General features: G+C 46.9%; 1 protein-coding gene across 1 annotated transcript in view; it reads left to right on the top strand.

Moving 5' to 3' along the window:
- Positions 1 to 13,656, top strand: part of NHERF1 (NHERF family PDZ scaffold protein 1) — a 61,722-nt gene that overhangs the window by 28,524 nt on the left and 19,542 nt on the right. The window lies entirely within an intron of this gene.

A 13,656-nucleotide genomic window follows, 5' to 3' on the forward strand; every position in this document is an offset into this window, starting at 1 on the left:
CCATTAACACCTTCTGACATGTGTGCTTGGCCGGCCATCATCAGCCCAGTGCTAGATGGCTATTTCCCACAGGAACCTATTCTGACTCTGTCAATATACATGATGGAAAATGGCGGCTTGAGTCATTGCTTCCTTGGATTCATCTGTGAATTCTTTACATTTGGATAAAGCAAGGCGACTGCTGTCTTTTTCGACCGCTCTCCTTGGACAGATGTTGCAGCTCTTTGATCCTTCAGAAGAAGCCAGTCTCTTGTATCTGTTCCTCCTGTTTGTCTGCCTTTTCCCTCCTTATCTCATGCGCAGCCACCTGTGGGAAGCCATACAGCAGATCTGAGCAGCTCTATTCCCGTTAACAAAAGTAGTTCTCCTTGCATTGGGTGTTTGCAAAGCTTGGCACGGGTCCCAGGGTGGTTGAATAAACAATTTAAGCTGGAGCAGGTTAGTTCTTACTTTCTGATCAAGGACACGAAATGTATGAGGGTGTGAGTGGTAGGTTTCCATTGTCTTAATTCAGCATGTTCTGTATAAATAACATCTCATTGGGCTTATTCGCCTGAGCTGTGTTCACAGGGTGTGTTAAAGCTGCACTGGCAAGGTTAGATTCTTGGTTTAGTGTGTACTTACTCAGTAAATTATAAATGCTGCAGGTTTGAGAGGCCTAGCTTTAAAATATCTGTGGCCCCGGTGCTTCCCAATCCTGGTGCTTATTCATAGAAGCATAGAATTGAAGAGTTAGAAGGGACCCTGAGGATCATCTAGTCCAACCCCCTCTTGGGCTTGCTGATCAGAAGGTTGGCGGTTCGAATCCCCGAGACAGAGTGAGCTCCCGTTGCTCTGTCCCTAGCAGTTCAAAAGCACACCAGTGCAAGTAGATAAACAGGTACCGCTGTGGCAAGAAAGTAAACAGCGTTTCTGTTTTCCGTCATGGTGTCCCATTGCGCCAGAAGCGGTTTAGTCATGCTAGCCAAATGACCCGGAAAGCTGTCTGTGGACAAACACTGGCTCCCTCGGCCTGAAAACGAGATGAGCGCCATAACCCCATAGTCGCCTTTGACTGGACTTAACCGTCCAGGTTAAACAATTCTGTTATTAATTTCAGTTACCCCTGATAAACACAGGGGAATAAATCAGGTTTTTGGATTAAACCCCAAAAGGCACAGAGACTGCTGAGATGTTTGGGCAGGGTTTTTTTGGGGGGGGCGGGGAAGGCTGGTTACAGAGGAAACACTAACATCTTGAAAGCAGGAACATCTGGCTTGGCAACGATGTGGAGCTTTTGAATGTGGAGCTCCCTCCCCATGCTCTGAAGTTATTGTCGCTATTGAAGACTGAAGGTGGAGTTAGGCCCAAGGCCTGAAACTGAGCCAGCCTGCCTGAATCCCTCTCTCAAAAGTCACGTGACTGCACAGCAGAGAGAACGGAGTCCTTGTGCTGGAGATCCCGTTTTCTGTAGGGACTTGTCTGGCTCAGCCATTCTCTTGTCCCTTTGCATCACCCAAGAGAGCTGCGTTATCCTAGTGAGATTAGTGCCACAAGGCAAGGAGCCAACGCCGTTTCCCTCAGAGCGTTGTTTTATTGAGCTTGTGCATTCTGCAACGTGTTCTCGACACAACATAATGGTGCGTTTAAGGTGGGTTCGTTCTGCTTTCTTAGTTCTGCTATGCTTTCCCCCCAGTGCTGCTCCATTAGAGGGCTCAACAATGTATGTAGCTCAACAAAAGTGAGGTGAGAAATACTCAGAACATTTGTGGTGTGAGGAAAAAGTTGCAGGATTTCAGCAGAAGAAATGCCCTGACAGGAAATGAAGCAGTGTGACAACCCCATAACATTTGCAGGTGCAAATAGTATTGAAAAAGGGATTGCTTATGACTCGCCTGATAGCATAATGAGTACAACTCATTCATGCACAATAGAAAGGAGGGGCTGTAGGAGGTTACCCTCCTGGCAGGGGATTGTGATAGTCTAAACAACCTATATGCCATTCGAGGAAGAACTATCCTAGATAAGCCTTGCTGTGACGCAAGCAGACAATTGAGATGTGTGCTCTGTGCATTTAACCTGTGTGCTTGAGGAGCCGGGAGTATGCATGAGAAACACTAAACGTTTCTGGGTCTTGATAGTAGGTGGTTTCGAGCTAGGCGAAGCCATGTCTAGCCACTCTGGACAGAGTGATTAATACTCTGTTCTTTCAATAAGTTATTGGGGTGGCTTGCAATAAAATATTGAAGCACAATACAACAATGTAATATCCTAAAAAGCACTGTAAAGAAATATTTACAAGCCAAAATGGACTGTCAGGGGCACCACAAAATACCCGTTTCACAGAATAAAAGCTGACAATGCTCAGAACCCCTCGCTGCAAAAAACAGACAAAATACCTATGAAACAAATAAAGCACACAGAAATACCAGACCATCCACTACGAAACAATCAAAAATATCCCTCTGTGTTTTTTAACTGAGAGTAGCAGGTGTCCTTTGTGGGTGTCAGAGGGGGGTGTCTGCTGGAACCCTGGGTGTCACATTGGGGAATCCTAGGCATGGGGTTTCCTAGAATGAAGGAAAGGTTCTTGTGCATGAAATGTTAGTGCTTATCTAGATTTAAAATAGCCTTTCAACCGTCTGAATTGTGCCTTGACTAGCAATGATGACTATTTTGGCTCAAAATCCTTGTCAAAGATAAGCCTTGTCAGCAAGGTCTCTCTTGGAGAGCTCAAGTTTTCCAAAGAAGCCCTTTAATCAAAAGTCAATATGTACCCGGAATTAAAAAGGGAAGAACAGAAGACAAAGTGGACTCTGCAGTGGAATGTCAAGTGGGTCATCCATTCTTTGGGTGACGTGTTGCAAAACATTCTAGGAAAGCAGAAGGGTAGCAGCACCCAGCAAATAGAGATCAAATGAAAGGAAACCCAGATAAGAGAGAAGTACTGTTGGCTGGCCAGGAATTTTGGCTAATATCAAAAAGTGGTATTCATTCTTCCTAGGATGGGGCTGTACTGCCCTCGTAGGAGCAAGTGTGCAGCTTGGGCCATACACTTGGACCCTCGTGGTTTTTATCAGCTTTGGTTGATTCAACAACTTACCGTATTTTTCGTCCTATAGGGCGCACCGGCCCATAGGACGCACCTCGGGGTTTTTTTTGGGGGGGAAATGAATAAAAATATATATCCCCCCCCAGCTGCGGCTGCCGCCCCAAGCCTTGCAGACCCCCCCCCCCGGAGGGCTCCCCATGCTTCGGGCTGCAGGCTGCTGCCCGCAAGCCTTGTGAGCCCGCGGGAACTCCCGCCGGGCTTGCAAGGCTTGCGGATAGCTTCCTGAAGCCTGGAGAGCGAGAGGGGTTGGTGTGCACCGATGCCTCTCGCTCTCCAGGCTTCAGCGAAAGCCTGCATTCGCCCCATAGGACGCACACACATTTCCCCTTCATTTTTGGAGGGGAAAAAGTGCGTCCTATGGGGCGAAAAATACGGTAGTTCTTTCTTGAAGACATGCTTAGCATTAGTTATCTATGTTTTGTTTACTCGCAGACTAGACTTATGCAATGTGTTCTTCGTGAGGCTGCCTTTAAAACACTGTTCGGAAGTGTAAAGGTAAAGGGAACCCTGCCTGTTAAGTCCAGTTGTGACGGACTCTGGTGTTGCGGTGCTCATCTCACTTTATTGGCCGAGGGAGCCGGCATACAGCTTCCAGGTCATGTGGCCAGTATGCCTAAGCCGCTTCTGGCGAACCAGAGCAGCGCACGGAAACGCCATTTACCTTCCCACCGGAGCAGTACCTATTTATCTACTTGCCCTTTGACGTGCTTTCAAACTGCTAGGTTGGCAGGAGCAGGGACCAAGCAATGGGAGCTCACTCCGTCGCAGGGATTAGAACCGCTGACCTTCTGATTGGCAAGTCCTAGGCTCTGTGGTTTAAAATATGGAAGCCCGATTTGTTCCAGCTTCATTTGCTTACCTGTCCATTTCTGGGCTTAATTTATATGGAAGGTTCGGCCTTTAAATCTTTAAATGGTCTCGGGCATGGTTACCTAAAGCACCACCTGCCCCCATAGCAACCTGCTCGGGCTTTCAGATTAGCTTTGCCATCCTAGTTTGCTGTGCCATTGTCCTTGCATGGCCACCAAGTGGTTATCGGAGACAAAGGGCTGCTTTGTGGGCTGCACCAAGGCTTTGGAACACCTTCTCTGTGTGGATTACAGCAAACGCTAAAAAATCAGCCAGTGTTGAATGTGTTGGGAACAGTGTTAGAAATTAGCCAGGCACCAAGTGCATTTTGCAACTGGCATAGGTCCAGTTGCAACCACTTGGGAGATTCCTGGATGCCAGGCTGGTGACTGGGGAAAGCAAAATGTCGCTTAGAGAAGGATCTGAAATAATTTCCCAGTAGCTTGTATTTGTTTTACAGTCATACCTCTACTTACGTATCCCTCTGGATACGAAATTTTTGGGTTACGGCCACGGCAAACCCAGAAGTGTATACTTCCGGGTTTTGCGGCGCACACATGTGCAGAAGCGCTCAATCGCACCGCGTGCATGCACAGAAGCACACCTCTATTTGTTATTTTTGGGGTGCGAACGAACCCCCGGAACAAATTAAGTTCATATCCAGGGGGTCCACTGTATTCTGGATTGTTTTATTCAGTGTTTTAATGTGTTGTAAACTGCTTTGAGATTTGTTCCTTAAAATATAAAGCAGTATAGAAATGAAATTATTCTTACTCTTAATAATACTAATACTAATATTTCAACCGGGGGTGGGGATGACACCTAGATATTCCGTTGTGGCAACCATAACCTAGGTTTAAGGTGCCATTTGGCGATTTGATTATATATCTGAGTTACTAACACTGGTTAGCAATTGAGTCTCTAGAACATAACCAGGCAATTATAATAGGTTTTGATTGTTTCACTTTTGGTGTAGCTGTGGTGATTGTTCTGGAGATCTAGGACAATTCTATTAACATGTCAGTAAGCTTTGAGTCAGAAGCTGGGCAGTTTCTTCGGTTTTTCCATAGAAACTTGATAATTAAGGCCAACACCCTGTAAAAATTCTGTTTGAAATTCAGCTGTGTGTATGGTCTCTGCCCATGGCCTGACATTTGTATGTGGGCCCTGCACGAGCAATGCTGAAGGCTTGTGCATCAGTGCAAACGTGTTTAACAGCTGAAACTTGCAGTAGAGTGCATTAAAAAGCATTATGGAACATGTGACTTTGTGGCTTTGTGTAATCGGTGATGGACAGGATGCAGGCAGCCTCATCAGTGCCAGATGGCAACCACAAACCCAGTGGTTGCAAGAATTGGCCCTTTTGCTATTCTGCTGTCATTGGCAGTCAGGAAGTTAAGTGGGCAGGTATGATTACCATAGTGTTCTGCACTGAGGCTGCTGATAGCCTGCTCACTGGCGGAAGCTGCCTTCCCACCTCTCTTTAGCAAGTAACCACAATGCAAGTTTATGTTGCTTTCCTTCCTTTAATAAATTAAACTTTGTGTGTGCTGGCAGGCACATTCCTGCCCAAATAGTGCTTCATTTTAACAGTGCAAGAATTGTGCAGAGAGGCTACCTTTTGTCCACAGCCCCTGTCCACATATTTACCCAGGAGTAAGTCTCACTGACTTCAGTGGTGACTCATGGATAGCATTATGCTGCCTGTGCCATGCAGTGCTTGGGTGTAAGAGGGGAACAGGACAGGTTGGACGGAGCCTGGCCTAGCCATAAGGCACAGCCGTGAGCTAGGGAAAGTTAACTGTGCATCGCTCTCCTTAACATTCTTCCACTGAAGAAACTTTGGGTGGAGGTGGGATACTGAGTTGGACAAGTCCCCACCCCCATTATGCACAAAATGGCATTGCACAAGTCTAATAGTGACATTTAAAAATCTTTTGTTTGTTTGTTTCAAAGGGATGTTTAATCTGCAGGTAAAGGTAAAGGGACCCCTGACCATTAGGTCCAGGACAACTCTAGGGTTGCGGTGCTCATCTCGCTTTACTGGCCGAGGGAGCCAGCGTACAGCTTCCGGGTCATGTGGCAAGCATGACTAAGCCGCTTCTGGCGAAGCCAGAGCAGTGCATGGAAATGCTGTTTACCCTCCCACCGGAGCGGTACCTATTTATCTACTTGCACTTCGACATGCTTTTGAACTGCTAGGTTGGCAGGAGCAGGGACAGAGCAACGGGAGCTCACCCTGTTGCAGGGATTCGAACCGCCGACCTTCTGATTGGCAAGCCCTGGGCTCTGTGGTTTAACCCACAGCACCACCCTTGTCTGCAGGTACTGGCTGCTAAATGCTGTATTTGAAATTCCGACTAAGCATCAAGAAGAACTTTTGGGACAGTAAGAGCTGTTTGACAGTGGAGCAGACTTCCACAAGAGGTGGCAGATTCTCTTTCCTTGTAGGTTTCCAAGCAGAGGTTGGATGGCCACCTGTCATGTATGATCTAGTTGAGATTCCTGCATTGCAGAGGGTTGGACTAGATGACTCTCGGGGTCCCTTCCAACCCTTCAGTTCTATGATTCTGTGGGTTAGGGGGGCAGGAGATGCTGCCTCCCAAGATCAAAGGTAACATACCCTGCTGAACTTTGCATCCTTAGGTCTTGCTTCTTTCCATCCCTTTCATTCCATCTGATTCCAGAGTCCTCAATAAATTGCATGGTAGTGAATGCAAGTCAACCATTTGGGTCACTATTCTGCTTGTAACCAAGTCTGACTAGGGGTTATGGGACAGCAACCCACAATGAAGATCAGGCTGAAAGCTCTGCACAAAGCTGTTTTTCTGGTTTAATGTGTTTAGCCTTAGAAGTTTCAGTCTGAAGCTGCCCAGCGTTTCTTGTGCTAGCTGGCTCATGGATGGTTTTGGCTTGGATAACCCAGCTCCAGATGCCCCATGCCTGCAAGTGCTGGCGACTGCCTGCTTTCCCTCATTGTAAAACAATGGCTCCAAAGCAGTAAATGGAGACTAAACAGAGCCAGGTTCAAGCTGTAAACATTCCTCTCTGTGGCCCAGTGTCATCCTTCAGTTTTTCCATTAGCACTGCTTTTAGGGATTGCTCACCTTTGCATTCCCATGCAAATTGAGATCATGTGCAATTTGTAGTTGCGCTGTCAGCGGAGTGACTTCCTAAGTGCTTGGTTTTTTTAATATAAATACTTGAGGCTTGTACAAAATGGCACAGAGCTGGAAAAAGTTGGGAAGGTGATTGATGGCCCCTGTGTCAAGCAGAGTAATGGCTATCTTCTTGCTGAAAACCAGTGGCGTACATTTAAATCCCAACTTGCAAAGGCATGTTGGGTGGCATTTGCCAGCCCACTATAATGGGCTCCTTGCCTCAGTTCCTTACTTGGAAAATCAGAGGCCTGCATAACCCAGATGAGAATTAACTGGTTTTGTTGTAAATAACTACATACAAGAGTAGAGCTGTAGCTCAGGGATAGAGCACATGTATTGCATGTATTGCATGCAGAAGGGATCTGTTTCAACCCCTTGCATCTCTTTTCTGCTGCCAGTCAGTGCTGACCAGCCTTCCTTAACTGGTTGCCCTGCAGGTGTTGCTGGACTCAAACTCCTACCAGCATGGCTAATGGTCAATTAAGTTGGGAGCTGTAGTGCCAACAGCATGTGGAGGGTTGGGGAAGGCTAAAGTATATGATGCAGATCTAGGTGGACCATTTTTCTGTATGCACCCAATACCTTGAAACACCCAAAGCACATTCTTGCCCTAAAAGAATTCTAGGTGCTGTAGTTTGTTATGGGTTGCTGAGAATTGTGACTCGGGGTAAACTACACTTCCCATAAATCTTTGATGGGAAAAGCATATGCTTAGGAATGTGCTTTCAAAGCTGCAGGGTATACACAGCAGTGGAATGCCTTTTTCAGTTCAAGCGTGTTAAAACAAAAGAGATTGTCTTGGCATTTGCTAAAACTCTTCTGGGAAACGGATCATCTGCCTTGTTGCTTTGGGAATCCCCAGTTTTGCTTTTTTTTCATGAAAGCAATAGCTGTGCTTGGCCTTTGCAATGCAACTTTGCATGGCGCTTTCCAAATGCCCAGCAGCCAGCTCGGCTGTTGGGAAACACTGTGGCTTTGCAAGCCCTGGGCTCTGTGCTTCCCAAGGGCCAAGCAGAGTGTAATAGTGTTCCACACAGAGAACTCTGTTCTGCAGATGCTCCAGCTGTTTCTCTACCTGCCTGAAGCTAGCATCTCATACGACATCAAGTTTGGGGCAACTGCCTGTGGTTTTGAGGAAGCTGCACCACGGGCCAACTTGGGAGATCTCTGCTGGGCCCCTGCTCTAAGCACTGCAATACATTGTTTGCATTGGATTTATTTTAATATGAGGCAATGTTGGGTCCATGTTTGGGTTATTTTGCATGCTTGGCTCTGAGAGACCAGACTGTAAATAAAAGGGGAACTTTGGTTGACAGAGTTATTTGTGTGCATGCTCACATTGCTACCCTTAGACACAAATTCACACACTGTTTTGCCCTTGGACTCTTAGAGGCAACCTACCCACTTTATAGAATTGGGTAGCAGAATTCTGGAAAGCTGCTGGTGTAGGTGGGGGGATAATATTCAGAGCCCTGTTTTGTTTTTGTGAGGCGGTGGTGGTGCTATTTCAGAGGAGGAATGTTTCAGGGGTGTGTGTATTTATCGGCATGTGCCTGCTTTTGTGGGGTTTTGTACTGTACACATGTCTGTGCTAGCAGGACACGGTGCACCTGGGAGTGGGTATCGTAAAGGAACTGCCTGCCAATTCTTTATAAAAACCTCCAGGCCTTTCCTTATGGCCATGCCAAAAAGCTGCAATTGGTTGCATAGCTAAAGTTCTTGCTATAACTAGCATAGACAGAATGTGGCACAGAACACATTTTCTTAAACGCAAAAATCTGTGGGGGGTTTTCCTCTGGAATTTCTTCCCAAATGCATTGGAGCTAAATGGAGATGAGGTGCTTTTCTTATTGGCTAGTTTTCTCTGCCCCCTGCGATGGTGAGAAACGGAGTTAAGGAAGTGGTAGAGGGCAGAACGTGAGAATGTCTTGAGTGCAGAAGCAAAGGAAGGAGGGTGCCAGCTGCACCGACAGCCATGTGTTTTGTGCATGGGCCGAAGGGCTGGAGGCGTACAGGCAAGGGAAGAGCTTGGTTCAGCTGCCGAACCATTCCCTTAATTTAGCTAAACTTCAAAAAAGGTACACAGTGGAAATGAAAGTGTGTTTTTTTTTCAACTGAGCTGCTAGAAAGGTGTCTCTGGTTTCTGAGCTGGGTAGTTGTAATGAGTGATGTTGAAAAGGGGGGAGGAATGCAGGAGGAGAGAGATAGAAGGCTCATTCCTTTTTATTGGAAACCATAGACTAAACAAATGCATGGTAACAATTCTGCATTGTGTGCAAGTTGTACTCCACAATCTAGTCCTGGGAAATATGGAGAAAAGAGGCTTCTGAACTCATCCCTGGTGAGCTTGCATTCAGGGAGGAGGAGGAGAGTTATGAGAAGAATGTCTTCTCTTTTTTTAAGGAGCTGCAGGGGAGGCGGGATTAGGGGTTTCTTTCACAGCCATAACTGAAAACAGTAATGCTGTTTGATATCCAGTGCCCAGATTCTCATTGCAAGGGCCATTTTAAACAGGGCGGTTCCTTGCATAGTAGGGCACTTCAGATCTTTCTGTTGGCAGAGTTCTTGCAACAGAAAAAGTATGCCGGGGGCATGTTTGAGGAAAATGGCTTGAGAGCCAGTGTGGTGGAGTGGTTAAGAGCAGTGTACTCGTAATCTGGTGAACCGGGTTCGCTTCCTCGCTCCTCCACATGCAGCTGCTGGGTGACCTTGGGCTAGTCACACTTCTTTGAAGTCTCTCAGCCCCACTCACCTCACAGAGTGTTTGTTGTGGGGGAGGAAGGGAAAGGAGAATGTTAGCCGCTTTGAGACTCCTGAAGGGGAGTAAGAGGTGGGATATCAAGTCTAAACTCTTCTTCTTCTTCTTCTTCTTCTTCTTCTTCTTCTTCTTCTTCTTCTTCTTCTTCTTCTTCTTCTTCTTGAAATACATCTTGATAGAATGCTGGTTCCACAGCCTTCAGGCCTTTTTAGCAGAACTAGTTCCCAGAGATTGATCCAGAGATGTCCATCATTCTTGAGGGCTGTCCAAATATCCCCCAAGCCATGCCTCTTGCCAACAAGTCTGGATGATAGCAATAGAAAGGTCTGTCTGAGATGTGTAAAGTGAAGGCAATCCCCTTCTTTCCTTGCCTCTTTGATTTCTGCAGAAGGGAAAATTGTGGAAGGTGGTGGAATCTTGCAGAAAAGCCTGCTCTTGAGTAGGCCTGGGCGATAGAGCAATATATCGCCCAGAATCGCTATGAGGGGCTAACTGCAATGGTGGTTTCACTCAGCGGTATATCACTGGTGAAACCACCACCACTCCTGAGTCCCTCCAGCACCCAGTGCAGAGGGAGAAACAGGCTGCATTGGTGAGGCGCCGATACAGCTTGTTCCTTCCTCCGTGTCTTTAAAATGCTTGGCTGAGGAGAGCGCAGCAGCCCTCGCCTCAGCCAAGCAGTTTTACAGAGCCCCGAACTCGGCACACAAGCCATCGGCGGGGTGGGGGCGCTGTTAAACTGCTCCCGCTCCCCAGCCGAGGAAGCCCTGTTTCTTCTTCAGGTAGTGTGCAAGTGGGAGAAGGATTTGGGCTCCCTCAGCTGGGGGGATGAGGAAACTAAGCGGCCTCTTTCTCCCAGGAGAAGAAGGTCGTTTACCCACCCTCTTCCCCCTGCTGGCAAAGGAGCCCTGCCAAGGGAAGCTGTCAGGCTCCATTACAGGGCTCCCTCCATCTTGGGGAGTGGTCTGGCTTGCTCAGCTGTCGGGCGGGATCCTCCCCCCCAGCTGAGCAGTGGGCTTGGGCATTGGCCCCGACCTGCAAGGCGCAGGGGTGAAAGAGCCCCAGCTCCCGCAGTGAGAGCTGTGGCAGTTTCACCCAGTGCCTCAAGGGCCAGGACCAATGCCACTTTTTTCAACATCGTGGTGTATCGCCAAACCGCAGTGTTTGGCTGGTGATACACTGCGATGTTGAAAACCTAATATCGCCCAGCCCTGCTCTTGGCTTGAATTAAAAAGTGCTTGTAACTGGGGGCATTTTCTCTTATCGAGCTGATTCTTACTCTTATTTAAAGTAACAGCACGTGAGCCATTGGGAATTTAAGAGTGGGGACCCTAGAGGCAAGTGACTGCCAACTAAAATAGCCGGTTTATTGAGAGAGGAGTGATGGCGTACTGTCTTCTGTGGTCCTTTGAGAAACAAAGGACCAGATCTCTAGGAGGATTCCACTCACCCCATTGATGGTTGCCAACGTGGGACTCCCAATACATTCCTCCATCTTTCTGTCTGATGGATGATGTGCAATTCTTGTACTCTGTTTGCTACCCTTGGTGGTGTTTTGGTGCAGTGATCTTCTGTTTTCTGTCTATTTGTCCTTACGTCAGACTTCCCAGAACTTTCACCTTTATGCATTCTGTGATGAAATGTTTTCTTAAGATTTGAACCATAATTGGGAAACGAAGTCAAGCGGGTTCTTTCACTGGAGGAAGGGGGATGACCTGACCCTCCCTTGCCATACTTCCTTTCCCCAAACCCACTCATCATAAACAGAGTTCTTCCAGCAACAGGATCCACAGGGTGCCTCCTTGAGCAGTAGGTTCGCAGGAAAAGTTTGGACGGGGTTAGGAAAGAGACACTGCAGCTCTAAATCATAGCTATAACCCACCCTGCCTCCTTGCATACCAAACAAGCTGTTCTGGCAAATGCAAATCTTGAAACTTGGGGTTTCGTTCAAAACCCTCAGCATGCATCAGAGGCTGTAGTATAATTTGAGGAATGCTTGTGTGTTTCGTCATCTGGCAAGCAATGCATGAGAAGATTTGCTCCCGGCCAAGTCTGTGGAGGACACATGTTGCTAGGGTTGCCGGGTCAGTGTGCCCTCATGGCTAAAGCTTCTGAGACAAGTTCGTGTGCTGTAAATGGCTGAGGAATTGGGTGTTTCAGCACGTGTCAATATCTATCCTAAGGAGAAAATTCCAAAGGAAGGTCCATCTGCTTATATTCTTTGAATTCCTGGAACAGGCATGAATAACCAGTGACCGGCTCTCTAGGTGTTGCTGGACTCTCCTCATTACCTGGCCATTGGCCACGTCAGCTGGAGCTGATGGAAGTCTTGCAATATCTGGAGGAGTCCACAGGTCCCCCACCCCTCTTTCCTCTTCCAGAGTAAGGGGCAGCAGTTTAAACTGAAGCTTGCCCTCAACTCCTATATCACATTTCTGACATGATGGTCCACATGTGTTTCCCAGCAATGAAAAAAAGTCACTTAAAAGTCTCCTCCCACAGTGTATTCAGTATAGAGCTTTCACATTCTTAAATCTGATAATGAATAGCAGCATTGGTTTCTCGCTCATATAAAATACCAAAGCGGCTTACAGAAGAAATTCTAACATCAACCTGGAAACTTTTAACGGGAAGAGTTCCTTTCTGTCCTCCCCAGAATGGTCTAGTCTTTCTTTTCTGTTCCTTTGCGTAGGAAGATAATTGTCAGGTTGTTCTAAAATGGTTTATAACATTGTGTTTTTATGCTGAATCCTGCCCTGGGATCATCGGGTGAAGGCGGGCAATAAATAAACAAAAATATAAGACTAAATATTAGGGTGGGGGTGTCCTCTTTTTCTAGAGCTCCATAACTGGGGGAAAACATTGTACCAGCATGAGCAGCGGAGGAAGATGGGTTTTCCAGTAGCTCATAGGCAGACATAGCAATCAGGTGGTAGATCCACCTAGCTGTTTCCAAAAAAAAGAGACGTGGCAGTGAGGTGAGCATCTGACATGCTTATTTGAGCTTAGGCCAACAGAGAGGCACCACACGAGTTGCAGAAATGGGTGTCCTTTGAGCACACCATATTGAAGAGTGAGGTGACTGAGGGTGGCTGTGGATTCTGCCCTGTATGTCTGCAGGGATATGTTGCAATTACTGGATGTTCCACTTCCCAAAGAAGCTTCGTCATGGACTTGGCTTCCTTGTTTGAGGAGGGTGAAGTTGTGCCAGCTGCTGGGTGTGCCAGCTCCTCCTCAGTGTGGGCAGTGGCTGTGAATGACGTGTTCTTCCACCACTGCCCAGCTTTCCTATCTCCACTCAAAGAGGAAGCATGGAGGCCGGGTGCCGCAACGAGTCAAATAAATGAATAATGGGTGGGTTGGGTGTTCTTCTACCATCTGTTGTTGTGGATATTAAAGTTCCCAGTAAACACTCTTGTTTGGGTTGCTAATCCTTTGTACAAATATATATGGATGTATATGGGGAATGACAGGGTTTCATTATTTAAAGCATTAGCTCTCTTGCTGTTTCGTATGGGTATTCAGCAAAACAGGTCAGTTAAGGGGTGCAGTATTTTTTTTAATTGATTTTTATTAGAGATTTTCTTGCGTTACAAAACAAATAGGGAAAAGTACATATAGCACCTTCATTTTTCCATTTATAGACTTTTTCACAGCTTGTTTACATTTGGTATGAGACACTATTGCCCTAGATATCATGCAGTTTGGGGGGGGGAGAGAAGGTAACATTCCTGGTCTCGCTGGTTTCAGTGTGACCCTAGGATACAAAAGCCAGGCTAGCTAGCCAGAGCTGCACT

Source organism: Podarcis raffonei, chromosome 2 (assembly GCF_027172205.1).
Source record: "Podarcis raffonei isolate rPodRaf1 chromosome 2, rPodRaf1.pri, whole genome shotgun sequence".
Taxonomy (NCBI): domain Eukaryota; kingdom Metazoa; phylum Chordata; class Lepidosauria; order Squamata; family Lacertidae; genus Podarcis; species Podarcis raffonei.